We start from the raw sequence: 6029 nt of genomic DNA, 5'->3' as shown, positions 1-6029 counted from the left end.
TCATGGCTTCGTTGTATAGCTGGTTGCCACATATTATACAAAGTGGGCTTGGAGAATGTTAATCACTGGTTGCAATGAACTCATAATTAAATAGGATTCAATATTTTCTTTTAACTGCAGCTTCCTTTTTTGTTGGCAGTCTTAGAGTCTTCTGCTGCCTCGTCATTGGGTCTTTCCCCCTTTGTAAAGAAGCTCTCCAGCGACATTTGTTTGTTACTCATTTTGTCTAGGGTTAGCTTGTGGGCTTACCAAAACTGTGACTGAGACAAGTGCATAGTGTGGGAAAGAGGCGTGGATGGAAGTGGTAAGTAAAATAATGGGTGGGCCACACGCGAACTAAAATAAGTGTCGGATTCTGACTTACAGCCTGCCACCAGATGCAGCTGTACAGTTGAAGTACATCAACTCACTTGCCACTATAAAGCCTGCCACCAGATGTGGCTTAATTGTCACTTGCCACTCACTGACAGGGTTTTGCTATGCGTCTGCAAGCAATTGATTTATTACGGTCTCTGTGTAGTCAAATCTCTCTGCTAATGATAATCTGTATTTGCAGCTGCTTCCCAGCGTTAGCGTCACCCCCTCAGCTCCACCGCACATCATCAGGCATTAGATTCTCATGAGGAGCACGCAACCTAGATCCCTCGCATGCGCAGTTCACGGAAGGGGTCTCGCTCCTATGAGAATCTAATGCCCCCGCTGATCTGACGGGTGGTGGAGCTCAGGCGGTAATACGAGCTATGGGCAGCGGCTGTAAATACAGATGGAGCTTCGTTCACTTGCCCGACGCTCACCTCCTGCTGTGTCCCAATTCTTGGCCCTGGGGTTGGGGACTCCTGCTCTAGAGAGGTATAGGGAATGAAAATCTGGCTCAATAACATCTGGAACATTAAAGTACTTATTAGGAAAGATTTTTGGTGTAATGGTTTTTACTTTCAGTTTCAATAGCATTATATTAGAAAGATATTATATCAGACTTCAGGTATCCTATTTAGACGTGGATTGGTTTGATGGGAATTCCTTTCTACCTATTGCCTGAAATTTAAAATGGATGGGATAATGTTTTTCTAGATGGAGTTTAGTTTGAACTGTAGTAGGGAAGTAAAACTGGGGTAGATTGGAACCTAGAAGAAATTTTTCCTTTTTTGTACTTTGAAGCTTCTCTTTTAAACACACTTTCTATGTTGAGAAAGGAATATTTTTCTCTGTTTTAAGAGGTAGCCATGAGGCAAGGGCCAGATTGAATTTGCTTCCTCACAGTCATTTTTATGGATTACCCAGAGGTAGAAGCCAGGTAAGACCTAGTAGGATGATCAGTCTAATAGCTAATGGTTATTGGGCATTTAATATTTGTCAGACAGTACACTGTTCTAAACACTTGATACACATTAAATAATATATTTAGTACTGCAACTCCATAAGGTAGGCACTACTAATATCCACCTTGCGTGGATAAGGAAAATTAGGTACAGCTTGTTTAAGTAACTTGTTCAAACGTACCCAGCTGGTAAATGGTGGCGCTAAGATTCGAGCCTACAGGCCGGCTCCTAATCTAAGTTATTAACCAGTGAATGCACTACTATCTTTCAGGATGAAGAAAGTATCAGTAACTTTGATTGTTGGGGAAGGAGAAATTTCCATTCTACCTCTCTTGAGTTCTTGTGGCTGGACTAGTAATAAAACTGACACAAGACAGATTAACAGGAGAAAAATAGACTTAAATAAATGATACAAATAACAGTTGAATTCAATTTCACTTAGACGAAACAGATTAATTTACTTGTATAATAAGGAAAACATTAGTCCTAAAGCCTAGAGAATGAGAAGCATAATCTTCTTTGTCTTTTAAAAAAATGTCATTACTATTTCAAGTCCTCATTTTACTGGAGTATTGAAATCTTAATTTGCCTAAAATCACTATTCCCAGTTTTCTTAGGGCTCTCTTTTAGGGCCAGCATAGCTTTGCTCTCCATTGCATTGCTTTTTTAATCTGATAGCTTTTCAGTTGCCCCTCGTCCTCTGGAGGACATGGGATTTACTGTGATCACTGAGGTCAGGATGTGGTTCAGGAAACCACCATCTCTCTAAGGTTACATATCTACATGTCATCTCTGTCCCTTTCCCCAACCTACTACTCCTCTGAATCGTCCCTTCTCCCGTCAGATGTGGAGAGGATGGTGAGAGAGAGGAGAGCACACTGGGAGGCCTTGCTCTTATCGATCATTTACCTTTCCACATCTTTTTAAAAAGTTTTTTGTTGTTGTTCTGAAAGAATCTAGACCTCTGAAGAGCAAAATCCAGGCTACACCTGATTTTTCCCTCTTTAATATCTTGTCACCTCATTTCTCTGAAAAAGGAAGCTCAGAATAGCCTAATGGAGATCAACAATGGAAACTAAATACTGGAGAAGGATAATTGTTAATGTTTCAAAATATACTTTTCTGTCACACACATTTGTTACAGTTTGAAAATCAAAGCAGCAGATTAAAGAACAAATAAACAAAACCATGCCAAGATGGTCTGAGAAAAATATGGATGTTCTATTTTTTTTTTCCTTGTGGACTATTTTTAAAGTCTTTATTGAATTTGTTACAATATTACTTCTGTTTTATGTTTTGGTTTTTTGGCCGCAAGGCATGTGGGATCTTAACTTCCCGACCAGGGATTGAACCTGCACCCCCTGCATTGGAAGGCGAAGTCTTAACTACTGCACTGCCAGGGAAGTCCCCTGGATGTTCTACTTTAGAGAAAGAAATATATAAGAAATAAGTCTTAGAGTCACTGAATACACCTTCTTGTTGACACTGGATATGGTATAGGGAATAAACTGTTCAAAATCACTACAAATTATTCTCTTAGAATATTAGATGTGGGATAAAGATCAGAAAAGTAGGAATTTTCTGTAAAATCTGTATGTACTAACATGAGAAAGTTTTCATAAAACATTAAATTAAAAACAAATTAAAAGAGGTTGAAAAACAATATAAATTTATCTCACCTTTATGTTAGTGAAGTATTTTGCTATATAAGTTGTGAATTTTATTTTTAAAGAAAAAGTATTAGCGATGTGAGTTTTAAAACTTTATGTAAAAACTTGCTAATGAGATAAAAAGAGTTAACACATGAAATCTTGTATAAATGTCAGCCCTGATCTATACCTTTGAGGTTATTAAGACTTTCTTACATAATATATTTGTAAGCATTTAATAAATATAAATTATTTTAGTACCTATAAAACTCCCTTAATCACTCCTGGCTAGGTACCTTAGAGAATAGAGGAGAGTAGGAGTAGTCATGTAAGTTTTAGACTCTTTTGTTTTGGGTACCTCCTGGGTCCTTAATATTTTATTAACCTTTTACAATGAATCATTCAATGAAACTGTTTTGGAATCTTGAAGCCTTTTGACAGCTTCTGCATGCCAATTAAAATAGGTATCCCATTCTGTTTGATTTGGAAGCCCTTGCTTTTAAGTATACTTCTTAAATGAACAATCTTGTCTAATTGGAACATTCCCATAGTGGCTATTGTAATTCTAGGTTATTTTAGTAAGACTTTGTCATTTCTGTAGATACCTGCAGCTTCCACACCACAGTTCTGAAAGTGCACAGAAAGTGGTGCACTCAGTTCTTTGAAACTTGAGGATTCCATTTCTTTAGCTAAGCCTTGGGCCTCTTGGAGCCAAATGAATACCTAAGAGTGATGTGCTGCTGAATGGTGGTTTTGTGGTATTGTGCAGTGTACCTCCTTGCACAGACATTTTCTTGAGGTTGGCAGGTGACCTAGTGTGAAACTAAACTGATCTGTGACCAACTTATCCTAGCAAGAGAGTCTTAGCATTAGATGGTGAATGCTCTAACAGCTTTTAAGTGCTTGATCCCTGCCCATCAATTTTGTGGCTTTGGTTTACGAGATTCCCATTAGCAATAGGTTGAAATATATACCTCCAAAGCGTTAAGAATCACTGTTTCATGGCTTGAACTTTGGTGTATTTCCCATTATTTATCTGACAATCTACATTAAAAACTATTAGAAATTTAGCTAATTGGTCTGTTACATGTATAGAGGTGCTCCTGTAAAGGTACTCCTATCATCTGGTGCTTTTAATTGAAACTACAAATGGTAGTGAATCAGCATTTCTTTTAGACTAATGGTGGGGCTTCCAGACTAAGAAAATCATTTCCAAGAGGGACTTGCAAAGTCCATTCAGGCATAAAGAAATCTAACAGCTATATATTTACAATTTATTCTCTGAGAAATGTGTATATTTTCAAATTTGTATCTACTATCCCTCTGATTAAAGTAATTTATCTATATTGTGCATACAAGACTGTATCTCGCAGAATTAAAGCAGTTTGCAAAGTCTGATAGCTCAGTGACGTCAGATAGTTAATATAATTTATCCTATACTCCACTGATAAACTGGGGGCTCAAATATAAGAACTGGAGTGCAAATTCAATAAGAGACTACTAATTTTCTTCCTCTTTGCGGTAAAGTTTGTTACTACTAAAAGATAAGTTTGAACTGCATGTACGTTTTCTTATTTTCCCAGTACTACCCTCTTTTTCATGTTTCTTCCTAGAATAGTTGACAGACTTTGAAGAACTACCCATCCAGTATCCAGGTCATTTTCTTAGAAACATTCTAAGAAAAAAAAGAATAGGTGTCTCAGGTGATAAATATATTCCTTTCTCATTGGGAGTGCCTCCCCTTTTTATCATATTAGATAAGAAATAGTTCCTTGCCATTTTTAAGAAATTGCTTAGTGCAGTTCCACTAAGACCTGTATTTATGCAGGGTTTGGATCTCAGACAGCTTTCTTCAGACTCTCATGCTCTTCCCTTAACAGTCTGGCTGGCACTGTATACTTCTGCCACAAACAAGGGTTCTCAAGACTCTTGCTCTGCCACAATCTCCCTTCTGAGCAATTGACAGTGGCCACAGAAGAGTTAATGATATATAAAAACAGCCTTTAATTAGGAAACTTCCAGAGATTTTAAACTGCTTTGTCTCCCCACACTTGGCTTATTCGAATTCATTAAAATTCCAGCTGAAAAGAAAAGGAAATATAGAAATACACAGAACCTTCACAGTTTAAGACAAAACCATATGTTGATTTTAATTCATGGAATAAAATAGAGTAGAATTAACGTGTAATTTGCCTTAAATTATTAAGCCTTTCTATATGTCTTCACAGTATGTGTGGTATAAACTTGTTACTTTTTCAGTGAAAATATATTTGATCGTATCTTCTAAGGCAAAACATTATTTTGAAATGTAAAAATCTCTAAGAAATCAAACATGAGTTCGCAGTTTTGTAGCTAACAGAAAGTTTGTTTTATGTATTACTGTTCTTATTGTACTGTTAGTTGATTCTGTTCTCTTAAGCAAACTTCATAAATTCTGTGAGTTTTATCTCAAGGAAAATAATTTATTTTGTCAGTGTTTAAAAAGATATTATTAGACTTGCTCTTTTCATTTCCTTGTATAAATAGGTAAGAGATGTGTTACAAAACTGTTGTGTAATAAAACAGTCATCCTTATCCATTCTTATGAAAGGAAGAACTCTCTTCAGGAATTCCATTGTCATATCTTTAAATGCTTAACATTATCCCTTCCAAATGTTGCTAATCAATTTGGAGATGTATGAAAAACAATTAGTTCAAATATCAAGCATTGGTGGATTTCTATTAAACCAATAGGAACTTTGAGGATATAAGTATCTTGTCCTAAATGTGCAAATATGCCTCTCTTTCACCTTTAGCCTTCTCTGGATTATTAGCGGTAATATTAATATTATTGTTAAGGATGAGTGTTAGATGCTATTAGTGATACGTTTTATGTTTATATGCTTATATTATTCTCTTAAATTGTAATGCTGTTACTATCAGCTTGTAGTGGCAAGAGTGGCATCTCAGTTACTGCAGAGTTGTATCTGAACATGGATAATAAAGTAGAGTATAAGGTAAATAGGTTGCTATTCTTCAATGTGTTTAAAGCATTAGTTAATAAACACAAAAATTTTAATGC

General features: G+C 36.2%; 1 pseudogene; it reads right to left on the bottom strand.

The window, feature by feature from the left end:
- Window positions 1-677: 677 nt before the first annotated feature.
- LOC132424354 (ubiquitin-conjugating enzyme E2 J2-like) overlaps window positions 678-6029 on the bottom strand; it is a 71703-nt pseudogene continuing 66351 nt past the window's right edge.

The sequence above is a fragment of the Delphinus delphis genome, chromosome 4, assembly GCF_949987515.2.
Source record: "Delphinus delphis chromosome 4, mDelDel1.2, whole genome shotgun sequence".
Lineage (NCBI taxonomy): Eukaryota > Metazoa > Chordata > Mammalia > Artiodactyla > Delphinidae > Delphinus > Delphinus delphis.
The sequence above is the reverse complement of the archived record's forward strand: the minus strand, read 5'-3'. Positions and strand labels throughout refer to the sequence as shown.